This window comes from Peromyscus leucopus, chromosome 7, assembly GCF_004664715.2.
Source record: "Peromyscus leucopus breed LL Stock chromosome 7, UCI_PerLeu_2.1, whole genome shotgun sequence".
NCBI classification, from domain to species: domain Eukaryota; kingdom Metazoa; phylum Chordata; class Mammalia; order Rodentia; family Cricetidae; genus Peromyscus; species Peromyscus leucopus.
The window spans coordinates 24,655,658-24,667,992 of record NC_051069.1 but is presented as its reverse complement, the minus strand read 5'-3'; the positions used below and the strand labels follow the sequence as shown (position 1 = coordinate 24,667,992).

The 12,335-nt window shown below is 41.3% G+C and overlaps 1 pseudogene; it reads left to right on the top strand.

Moving 5' to 3' along the window:
- Positions 1-2,745: 2,745 nt before the first annotated feature.
- LOC114690225 lies at positions 2,746-3,569 on the top strand (annotated as a pseudogene).
- The last annotated feature ends 8,766 nt before the right edge of the window (positions 3,570-12,335 follow it).

Below are 12,335 nucleotides of genomic sequence, written 5' to 3'. Positions count from 1 at the left end.
GTCAATTCTCTCCTTCTACCATTTGGGTCCCGATGATTGAACTCAGGTTATCAGGTAGCAAGTGCCTTTACCTACCCAGCCATCTCACTGACCCTAACTTATACCTTTTACAAAGAATAAAGCTGCTTAAAGAGATGGCTCAGTCATTCAGAGCCCTTGTTGCCCTCCCAAAGGACCCAGGTTTGATTCTCAACACATACATGGTGCTTCACATTTCCTGGGGACCCAACACTCTCTTCTGGCTTCCACAGGCATTAGGCATACACATGGTACACAGACATAGATGCAGACAAAACACCAACCCACATAAAAAATTTTATTGTGTTTTCGTTTTCTATTATTAATTAAATTTATTCATTAATTTTATATACGACCAAAGTTTTCCCCTCCTTCCTCTCCTCCTATTCCAACTCCCCCTCTCCCCCGCTCCACTTTTCAACTACTACTCTGTTTCTGTTCAGAAAGGGACAGGCCTCCCACTAGGTGTCAAGAAAACATAGCATATCAAGTTGAGGTAGAACTAAGCTCCTCTGCTTTTATTAAGGCTGGGCAAGGCAACCCAGTATGAAGAATGAATTCCTGGAAGCCAGGCCAAGCTTTAGAGACAGGCCCTGCTCCCACCACTAGGAGTCACTCAAGTAGTTCAAGCTCCACAACTGTCACCCAGTTGTGGCCTGGGTCAGTCCCATGCAGGCTCCCTAGCTGTTGCTCCAGAGCATGTGAGGTGCTGTGAACCCAGTTTCGCTGTTTCTGTGGGGTCCCTTGTTAAGCCATTGACTCTTCTGGCTCCCACAATCCTTCCCTCTCCTCAACAGGATTCTCCTAGCTTAGTTCAATACTTGGCTGTGGATCTCTGCATCTGTTTCCATCAGTCACTGGATGAAGACTCTCTGATGACAATTTGGGGTAGTCACCAATCAGATTACAGGAGATGGCCAGTTCAGGCTATGTACCAATAATGCTAGATTTCTCAGCTGGGGTCGTCCTAGTACATTCATGGAAGTTTGTCTTACACCAAGTTTTTACCTGATCCCAAAATGTGCTCCACCCACATTTAAATGTCTCTTTCATTACTGCCCCCCCCCCACAACCCAATCCCTCTTTTTCCCATCTACCCAGCTGACAGTCTACCCAGGGATCTCTTCTATTTTGCCTTTCCAGGGAAATCCATGTGTTCCCATCCCCCATGTGGGCCCTCCTTGTTACCTAGCTTCTCTGGGGCTGTGGATTGTAGCATGGATGTTTTAAAACTCCAACTATTTTGCTTGCATTCAACAGTTATATCAAGGTGTCATATCAACTTGGTGGGGTACTTACAAAACAACTCTTCAAATAAAGAGTCTCATTTCCTTTTCTATCATTAACTACTGGTGCCAGGTAATTTTTACATGATAGGCTATCCCCTACAGTCAAAGAAGAGCAGAAAACCAGGCAAGGCTCCAGGATCTCAAAAGTCCTCTGATTGTACTCTCCTGTAGGACTGGTCTCTGTGAGATTCCAGCTGAATCTATATTCTCATCATCAGAAACAGGAGGTAACAGAGTGAAACACAGTGAGCTGGAGTTCAGAGACTTGGGTCCTGTTACAAGCCATAATTTGTAGACTTTGGATAAGTCAAGTCACCTTCTTGGGCCGTGATTTCCCAAATGAAGAAAGTAGTCTAAGATTAACAACCACAAAACTTTGTTCTAGGTAGCTTTGGTGGTCCTCAGGACACTGTCTAGAGATGCAGGAGTCAGGAGAGGAGTCTGTTAGGTACAGTACACATTCCATTGTACCTCCTCAAACAAAGTATCAGTCACTTTTACCTGCATGTGTCGGTCTTCTGGGTGAGCCTTGGTTTGAAAGGGTAATTTGATACCTTGATACACTTTCAAAGCTATTTTGATTACTTACAATCAACAACATTGATTAGCATCACCTACACTTATATGTTAACATTTTTAAGTGTTCATTTCAGTAGTTGAATTAGGCAATGAAATTTTCAGCAAGGCCTTCAACACTACATTCTTCTTTAATTCTGCACTATTCACTGAACCTCAGAATTTGTAGAACCCTGACCTCCTCTCACTGCAGCTGGAAGGAAACCAGTACAGCAGAACACTTTAAATCTGTATCCTGTGTCCTTAGGGATGATACATTCTCTCTACATCTGCCTGGGACTCATTGTTCATAGTCCAGTGTCTAATGTACACTTGGGGGATCAAAAACAATTATTCATGCCCTACCATGTTCAGACACTGTTCTAATCTTTAGAGATATTGTGAGAGTTGGAGAGATGGCTCAGCAATTAACAGTGCTAACTGCTCTTGTAGAAGACCTGGATCAGCTCCCAACACTCACATCAGGTCACTCACAACTGCCTGTAACTCTTAGTAATCTGACACCCTCTTCTAAGGATGCCTGTACACCCAGGGTGCACATAAACTCATGTAGACATACACACTTACACATAAATAAAATGTCTTTACTTTTTAGCAAAAAAAGAACTTGAAACATATGCCATCAGACTTTACCAACTAATGAAGGGACAGAGTAACTAACAAAAAAACTATAAAACATTATGTAATGATTAAAAACAAAGTACTAGGTCATGCTTGAGTGTATGACCCCCCTCTTCAGTTTCTAACTAGCAAAAATTGGACTCTGTGAGTTAAAAAAAAAAGACATGAAGCTAGGAAAGGGTGGGTGAATTGGGGAGAAGTTAGGGGAAAAGTGGGGGTAAATGTGACCAGAACTCTTATATCCATGTTTGAATTAATAAAAATAATACTGTGGTAAAGTATATTGTGGAATAGTATGGCAGAGTGTTATGTGGCGTTGACTAATGAGTTAGTGTCTTAGAGAAGATTTCAAGTAGTGTGGAACAGAGGCAGCCATTAGAGAAGTGGTAAAGAGAGACCCTAGGGAAGGAGGACTCCCTGGTACCTAACTTTTGTAGCTACTACACAGGCTACTGGGGAAATTTGTCACCAGTAGTTCTCCCTGGCTAAAGACTCTGCCACACTCTCAACCTGCTGGTTAAGAACTGCCTGCTGGTAGAGAGCAGGACATCCGTCTTTGTGTCGTAGCGATCGTGGTGTTGATCATCCGGGAGCAAAATGAAAATGGGTGATGTTGAGAAAGGCAAGAAGATCTTTGTTCAGAATTGTGCCCAGTGCCACACTTTGGAAAACGGAGGCAAGCATAAGACTGGACCAAATCTCCATGGTCTGTTTGGAGGAAGACTGGTCAGGCCGCTGGATGCTTGTACACAGATGCCAACGAGAACAAAGGCATCACCTGGAAAGAGGACACCCTGATGGAGTATTTGGAGAATCCCAAAAAGTACATCTTTGGAACAAAAATGATCTTTGCTGGAATTAAGAAGGGAGAAAGTTCAGACCTAATGGTTTATCTTAAAAAGGCTACTAATGAGTAATTCTACTGCCTTATTTATTACAAAACAAATGTCTCATGGGTTTTAATGTGTACCGTAATTTAATTCATACATCAAAATTCAGATCATGAATGGCTAACAATGTTTTTGTTGGGACAGTCCTAATTTAAGTAAAACTGACTTGTAGTAAAGTGGCTATGATCTTTCTAAAAAATAACAATTCCAGTCACTATCACAGCTCTCCCTTTCTCAAGATCAGATTGGAGTTATTAAAGTTCTACTTTCCACAAAGATGGGGTGTCATCTCAAACCTGTTGAATGGTTTTATATATAAATTTATATAACTAGGAATATTAATATATAAACACTATGAAAATTCTGTCACTCTCTCAGAAACAAGAAGATTCACCTGTGTTTCAGTTTGTATTCACTGGCCTGTTACAGGCAATGGAACGTCAGGAAGTAACTGTCTAGTCTGGACTTGATGATGTCATTTTAATTAGAATTCCCTGTAAAAGGATGCTGCCATTTACCATTGAAATGCACTTACTGTGATCTATGTATAATATCAAATAAAGAATATTTAGCACTTAAAAAAACTGCCCACTGGTGAAGTCATGGTGTAACTATGATGGGCACCACAGCTTGCTCAGAACTGCTCCACAAGAAGGAACTTCTGACACTGTGAGCCAAGGCAAAGACCTGTGGCTGGGGAGAGCTGAGGACCTCATGAAGGAACAAAGAGGTTAGTGACATCCTCTCAACTCTACTCCATCTTCAAGATCCTAACTGGAGGTTTAGGTTAAACACAGGGCAGAAAAGTATACATGCCAGTCAAGATAGGGCCCCACTCACCTTTATCTTGGCTTCAGTGTCTCATGTATGTGGCCTGATAAGCTGTCAAAACTATGTGAAATTTTTTCTGGAAGATAGTGTCTTTCTCTGGATGGTTACGACCTTTTCTTAACCCAGCATGAGGTTCCTGGAAAACTCCAATTTCTTGGGAACATATATTTGTTGCAATAGTCTGACAGCTAAAAGGAAAAAGGAAAGGCACAGAGTCCCTTTAAAATACCTGCATATTCCTGCCAGGATGCTTACAAAATTGCCTTTGAAGATGTTGTTCCTACCCGTAGATTGATAGTGCCATTAGCCTGCAGCATGGAGGGAAACCTCATTTTTGCAGAGGGTGGTGGTCACTGCAGACACTCATCCAGTCAAGCTGGTTATGACTGGTGACTATTAAGGTGGCCCAAAAATCAGTCATAAATGGAAGAAAATAATCAGAAATCTGTGTCACCACCTTCAAGACAAGGCAAATTTTTCAGTATCATTTTCTTGTAAAGGTAAGGTAAAGAAACAGTCTTTTACTCAATGACTATTATAGGCCATTCTTTGGGTAGCAGAGGTGGCAAGGGCATCCCAGTCTGTAGAGAGCCCATAGGCTGAATTACTTTATTAATATCTCTCAGATCTGTCAGCATTCTTCAATTACCAGACTTTTTTAAAATAACAAATACAGGAGAATTCCATGGGCTGGTAGATTCGTCAATGTGTTGAGCATTTAACTGCTCTTGAACCAGCCATTCTAAAGCTTGTAGCTTCCCTTTTATCAAAGTCCGTTGACTAACCCAGACAAAAAGGTGAGGTGTTGGTACTTCTGAGAGTTCAATAGCAGTTGTGCTTTGTTTATGTACAGCCTGAACAGTTGGTGACTGTTTTTTATAGCATGTTATGATATTACACCTAGAAACATGCATTGGTGTGTATTTCCTTCCTAAGACTGCAGGAATTTTAATGTGGGTATTCCACTGCTGTAACAGATCTAGGCCTCAAAGATTCACTGCTACATTTGCCATATTATAGCTTCAGCCTTCCTCTCTGTCCTTCTGGCCCTATGCATTCAACCCATCACGAAATCTGTTTTATCTGAGATAGGGTTCCAATCCCTAGAAATTGGACGTCTACCTCTTGAAGAGGCTGATTTGGATGCCATGATTTTGGTGTAATTATAGTCACATCCACACCTATGTCTACCAGGCCCTCCTGAACAATGCCATTAATTCAAACTCTTAGCTTTGTTTTTTTGTCCATTTATGGAACTCTGCCAAAATATTCATTTTTTTTATGTTCTTTGGAACTTTTGATTTATCTACCAGAGCTGTTCTATCATCCAGTGCAGTATCACTATTTACATTAGACACTGGGTTATTTAATTGTCCTGGAGAGGAATTTCCTTCTCAGTGGCTGGAAATGTTTGGACCATGTTCAATTTGGGGTCATACAAGAGACCACTTCAGGCATTTCCTGGTGGTAAAAAGTTGCCTCATATCTATTATTGATCTGCACTCATTGGTCCAGTGTTGGCCTTTGCCACATCTTCTACATATCCAGAAGGTTGAGGTCTCCCATTTGGGTTATTTCTAGAAGGAATATTACTTCTAGGAGCAACCCGTGTACAGTTTTTACTTATATTACCCGATGTACCACATTTAAAGCATTTGGTACCATGGGGCCTTCTTCCACCTCTGGGTATTACCTCTCCTATCCAAGCCTCATTACTATAGTTAAGAGACTCAACACCATTAGTATACTGAATCCATTCTTCCAAAGGAGCTGATCTGACCTTAAATTGTGTAAAAAGTCTTTTCCATTCTGCATTAGCATTGCTAAATGCCAAGGACTCAGTTGATATTTGTCTTAATTCTTTATCTGACACAGCTTTTATTATAACTGTGGTTAGCCTTTGTAAAAAATCAGTGAAAGGTTCTTGTGGTGCATGGAATATCTTTGTGAATATCTCAGTTGGTTTTCCCGGTTCTGGAATTTTTCCCAAGCATTTAGAGCTGCTGTATGGCATAGGAATATTGTATGCTCATCATAAGTGACTTGTACATGTACATTCTTATCAGCAAAATGCCCTTGACCAAGAATTTGATCTTGGTAGATATCAAAACCTTACCTTGCTGTTCCAGGCTCATAGCATCCTCTCTCAACCAGCTTTTCCATTGCAACTGCTGGCTATATTCTAGAACAGCTGAGATCAACTGACTCCCGTCATCTGGTATGGTTCTATTTGAGTTAGACTATGGATTTAACATCTGTCTTACAAGTGTTGAGTGTATGCCATACATGACTACCACTTCCTTCATATGTTTAAAAAAGTCTCTCATTGGAATAGGTTGTAATATATATTCTACATATGACTCAAGGTGTCTATCATCTGTGGGCTTCTCATAAATAATGACAGGATAAGGCATTGTATGAGAGCAATTTGGAGATATTACAACTTGTATGGTCTTGCCCTTCTGCTTATTAGGTCCCTTGTCATATTTACTGAGAGTTTCTTCTAGGGTTTGCAGACAAGCACATAGAGTCTGTTCTAGCAAATGAACCTCCTTTGTTTTAAGGGATTCAGAGATTTCATGGAGTCATGTAACCTTTTATGTTCTTCTGAAACACATGATTCCATAGACCTTGTTTTATCAGTTAATGATAATCTGTCTTCCTTATAAAGTGCCTGAGTAACAACAACTTCACCTAGAGAAGGTTATTGTTCTATCCATTAAGTATTCATATCTATTATCAATAAAATCAAACCTGTCTATACATTTATTATTAATGGACTGAAGTTCTTGTAATAAAGATTCTTGTAAAAAGCAGATTCCAAACTAAAGAGTCTGTTATGTAAATCTTCATTATGACCTTGTAACTCCTGGTTAGCAGATTCCAGAGAAAGAATCTTTTTATGCAAGCCTTCATTTCTATCTTGTAAAGCCTGTATCCGTCCAAATAATGACTCAACTATGTTATTATTATTAAAACAGTATTTGAATGCTGTGTGAATTATTGCAGTAAATGCCAAAATGGTGCATGCCAGTTACACCCTAGGAAGGTCGTATATTTCCAGGAAAATGTCATTCATAATACAGGCAAAAAAAGTTTTTAAATTCTTGTGAAGTAATATTTTCTGCCATATTATAAGAAATATTCAAAATTTGTTAACCATTTTCAAGGTGTAAAATTATCAAGTTCTCTTACCTGAAATGAACCCCTGGCTTGCTTGTATTACCATCCTTGCAAGGGTTTTGGGGGTGTAGTAGTGCTTTTCGGGCAGCAGGTGTTACCAGTATAGTGCTAAAGAAGGCTCTGCTGAAGACTTTGGCTGGCAGCAAAGGCAGGCAGAAAAGGAGTGTCCCCTGTGCATGTGTGGAGGAGCAGCAGACACAGTGCAGGGACAGAAGATCTTCCTGAGTCTCCCATGAGCTTCGGGCCAGGCTTAGCTTTTCTGGCCCCCTTGGCCACTCAGCGTTCTTCCCTCAGCCAAGAGGCCGGTTTGTGGGGTTTTGTGGCCTGAGCTCAGGGCATGGAGAGCTCCAGGCAGAGAGGACAAGGGTGGCCACTGGGGCCCAGAGGCCCTCTCAGCACCTGTGAGCAGCCATTGGGGAAGTGCCTTTGGGGAGCCAGCCAGGCAGCAGTGTGGGCAGGCCATGCCTCCTCATCTATTGTAACTGGGCAGCCCCTGAGGCTTCAAAGAGACACGTGGAATCCATGGGCTCGGACAGGAGCCAGCACAGGCTCAGCAGTTGCACCTCCCACTGCGGGGAGGAGGGGGACTCACTAATGGCGGCTCTCACTATTCTGGGGTCTAAGTTTGCCACAGGACCAGGACTCAGCCACTCCTTTTATATCAGGAATGGAACCAGACTCACCACAGAGGTGCTCCCTGGTGCCTGCGAGGCTAGTGGTTGGCTATACGGACCTGGAGGGCATTGCACATGCCCTCAAGCTGGGAAGGAGGTAGAAAAGGAAGGAGCAGTACCCAGTGTTTATGGGCTGAAAGGGTAAGTGATAGGTCCCCAGGAGAAGCAGGAATTTTAAAAGAGACAGAGAAGAAAAGAGACAGGGAAGTGTGGAAAGTGTGCCACAAGAGCCACATAGGCTGAGGGTAGAAGCCACCTGGGTTTTGGAGTGTGTCCCATGTGAGTGCCAGATAATGTGGAAATTTAACAAGGCAATGCCAGGTAGTTTATCTGGTAGTTAAAAGGAGGGTTATTTCGGGTAACCTACAGCCAGTAAAGGGGTTGGCTACAGGATCCAGAAGAGGTGAGGTACAGTCCAGCATGGTTCTCTGGAGAACTCTGACTTGGTCTGCAAAGCAGCATCCAGGATCATGAGGAGCCAAGAGGGCCAGCATGTACAGATCTCAGGTCTTAAGGGCTCCTGTCTTGGCCACCCCCCAGGGGCAGGTCATAGGTAGGTGTGGCAGTTACCGGCTGCCTCACTGGGGCAGTACTTCAAGGCCACAACTGGAACAGCTGTGCACTACATTTCTTCTTTCCTTTCCTCCCTCTAGACCCTCCCATATATCCCTCCTTGCCCTTTTCCAAATGCATGGCTTCCTTTTCTTATTAAGTGCTGTTATATTCCAAAATATAACCTGATCTTCTAAACACTGTTGCATTTTGTAATTGTGTAACTGTAGCTGGAGTTTTCCAGTGTCCTGTCCAGTCCAGAGCTGCTCAGATCCAAATAAACACACAGAGGCTTATAATAATTGAAACTGCTCAGCCATTAGCTCAGACTTCCTACTGACTAGCTCTTATACTGCGTGCATTTCTGTTAATCTAAATGTCACCTCATGTTCCATGGCTTTACCTGTGTGCCATTATATGCTGTTCCCTGGACAGCTGACTGGCATCTCCTGACTCAGCCTTTCTCTTCCCAGAATTTTCCTTGTCTTCTTATCTTGCCGATACTTCCTGTCTGGCTTCTGGCCAATCAGCATTTTATTTATCAACCAATTAGAACAACACATTCACAGCATACAGAGCAATATTCATAGCACCTCCCCTTGTGTTTTTTCAAAAAGGAAATTTTGAACTTTAGCATAGTAAAATTACATATAACAAAACAGTTATCAAGCAAGATTTATAATTATAATATCTAGTCTATTTGTATTTGGCAAAATTAAAGAAGGTATCTATCCTATATTTGTGAGTCTAAGGTTTCATATCTAACTTATATTTTATCATAACTAAGGAAAACTATAGCTATCTAGTCTTCAACTACAAAGGCCTCAGAAAAATACAATATTATCTAAGTAAACATGAAGAGTATCGTAAGCAACATCCAAACCCTGGAATGACAGAGACAGTTGTCTGCCTGGACAGTCATCCAAAGGTCCTCTGCAATGTTGGGGCATCCATCTTCAGCCCAGTCACTTTTCTGTGTCCTGTAGAATGTCTGGCAGTTTCTTCTGCAAAGCAGGAACCTGAAGGACCATCTCACCTTGCAATGTTCAGTGGTGACCTTCCTATGGGTCCTGCATGTACAGTCAATACAGCATTTTGTCAAGCAGTTCAGGCAAGAACAGGCTATTTTTGCCAAGATGAAGATAAACTCCATATGGAGTATCTTTGATGTACATCACTTCCTTGAAGGAATTTGGGGCTCCCCGGAGCAGACTTGTCTCACTGTCCAGAAAGTCTAAGTTTTTAAAACATTTTAAATGCCATATTCTGTAGGTCTTTGAAGTGTTTGAAAATTATCTACCTAATTGAAATATATCTGTGTATACCTAAAAAACTTAACTAACATAACAATAAGTTTGATTATCGTAGATGACTACTTATTGATCTGTATGTCTCAATTATCCATTACAATTTAAATTAGTTCCATAAACATAATACTGTAAACAAGGGTAAAAACAATACATATAGTTTAAAGAAATTAACTTAAATTTTTACCAGTAAGCTAAAATCCACAGCAATGTAAAACATATAAAACAAGTTGTTGCACTTTAAAAATGGGTCCAATAATCTATCCTTTTTATACTATCATCTCTATATCCTATATTTTTATATCATATCCTCCTTTCTTCTTTTACAAAGACAGTGACTATGAGAAAGAACAATTTGTAGCCAACAACCTAAACAAAAATAAGCATCCATAATCCATTTTTTGGGAATGTGGGCATAGGTTTTTAGGCTACTTCCTGCTGATAGAGGGTGCTTGTAATCTTATGAGGACACAAACAAAATTTCTAGGATTATGGTCAAGCCCTGACTGGAGTAGTCTGTGAGGCTGTATTCTCTGAGCCAGTTGCCTTAAAGTTGATTTTGGATGTTAGATGATCTGGGCCATGGTGTCACTGGAGAACTTTCAGGGGGTCTTGGCTTGTCAATCCTGTTATATCTTAATCTAGAACAAATCCATAACCTCTTGCTTCCTGTGGAAACAAAAAGAGAGTCTCCTTTCCAAAGAAACATATCCTTAGATTCAAATTTTTTTAAAGATTTTATTTATTTATTTATTTATTTATCTATTTATTTATTATGTATACAGAAGAGGGCACCAGATCTCATTACAGATCGACCATGTGGTTCCTGGGAATTGAATTCAGGACCTCTGGAAGAGCAGTTGGTGCTCTTAACCTCTGATCCATCTCTCCAACCCAGATTCAAATTTTGAAGTCAAAATACTTACTCCCAGCATTTCCCAGTGTCCTGTAATTCTTTCTGTAGAGTTGAGGCCTCATGGGCTTTTCCCCATCCACTGTGGCATGTCCAAGGGTATCTTCCTTGTTCAGTTCACAGTTATATTGGTAAGATTTATGAGTGTGGCTTTTGACATTAGCAGGAGACACAATCTCAGAGCAGACTCCCTGATCCTGGCTCTCACAATCTTTCTATATATTCTCCTCTTCTAGAGTGTTCCCTGAGCCTTAGTTAGGGGGAGCTGTGTCTTAGATGTATCCCCCCGAGATTGGCCTCTACAACTCTGCATTTTAATTGCTTGTGGTTTTCTCTAATCTTCTCCATCTCTTGAAAAGAGAAGTTTCCTTGATGAGGAGTGAAGACTATCATTATCTGTTGGTAGAAGGACAAATGTTTAGATCGTTGTTAGGGATTCTGCTGGTTTAGTAAAGTTGTGTTTATCGGTTGTCCTCCAAGATCCTTGACTTCACCAGCACTGAGAAATCAGCTAGTGTCTAGTATCAGGCATGGTTTCCCTCTTGTTGAGTGAGTTTTCAGTCCAGATGGAGAGCTGTTGGTTACTGACAAGGTATGTGTGCCTCTACTCTACCCTTAGGGTTATTGTACCACACTGGTTGTTGTTGTGGTTCATAGACATCAATGGGGTAGGACTATTGGTGGCTTCCCTCTTTTGGAAGGTTGCAAAGCCTCTCTGGTACTATAAAAGCTAGTTCTCAAGAAGGTCAGTTCTAGCTCAGGGGCCTCTGGGTCCTGGTTCTGAACTGCATGGTGTCCCCAGCAGTAGGGACTTACCTTCTACTCCGGGGAGTAACCAAGTGCACTGGCAATAGGCTGTATGCTTTGGGAGTCTTTTGGACAGCCCTGACCAACAACTCAAAAGAGGGCTCCTACTATAGGGGGTTTTGTTATGTAGTCTTTGTATCTCGGAGGGAGCATTGTCAGCCCAAATGAGAAAACAATCTAAATTATATATGCATATTTACATACAAAATGATGTGCATTAAAGGGTTTTATTTAGACACTTAATAGCATGATTTCTTATGACTTGCTCAGAGGTCTTTATTGTTATTTCACTCCCCCTCTTTCTTCTGTATTTACTCCTTAAGAGTCCAGATGTTTATTATTCAAGCAGTTCATCACTCAAGCACAAACTCTGATCCAGATAGGGCCTGGTGACTGCTGAACAAATCTAATAACACTAGATAAAGTCTGGGAGGAATACCCTTGGGACAAAACAAAGCCAGCAAAGTGCAGAAGGAAAAAAATCAGAGAAGGGGGTTAAAGGCACTGTTCACTCAAACTCTGCTGGCAAGGCTCTCTCAGGTAGCTAACAGAAATATATAAACAGCGAAGGGAAAAATAAAAGTATTCATTCTTTTTTGGGGGGGAAGGGAGAGTTTGAGACAGGGTTTCTCAGTGTAGGTTTGGAGCCTGTCCTAGATCTCACTTTGTAGACC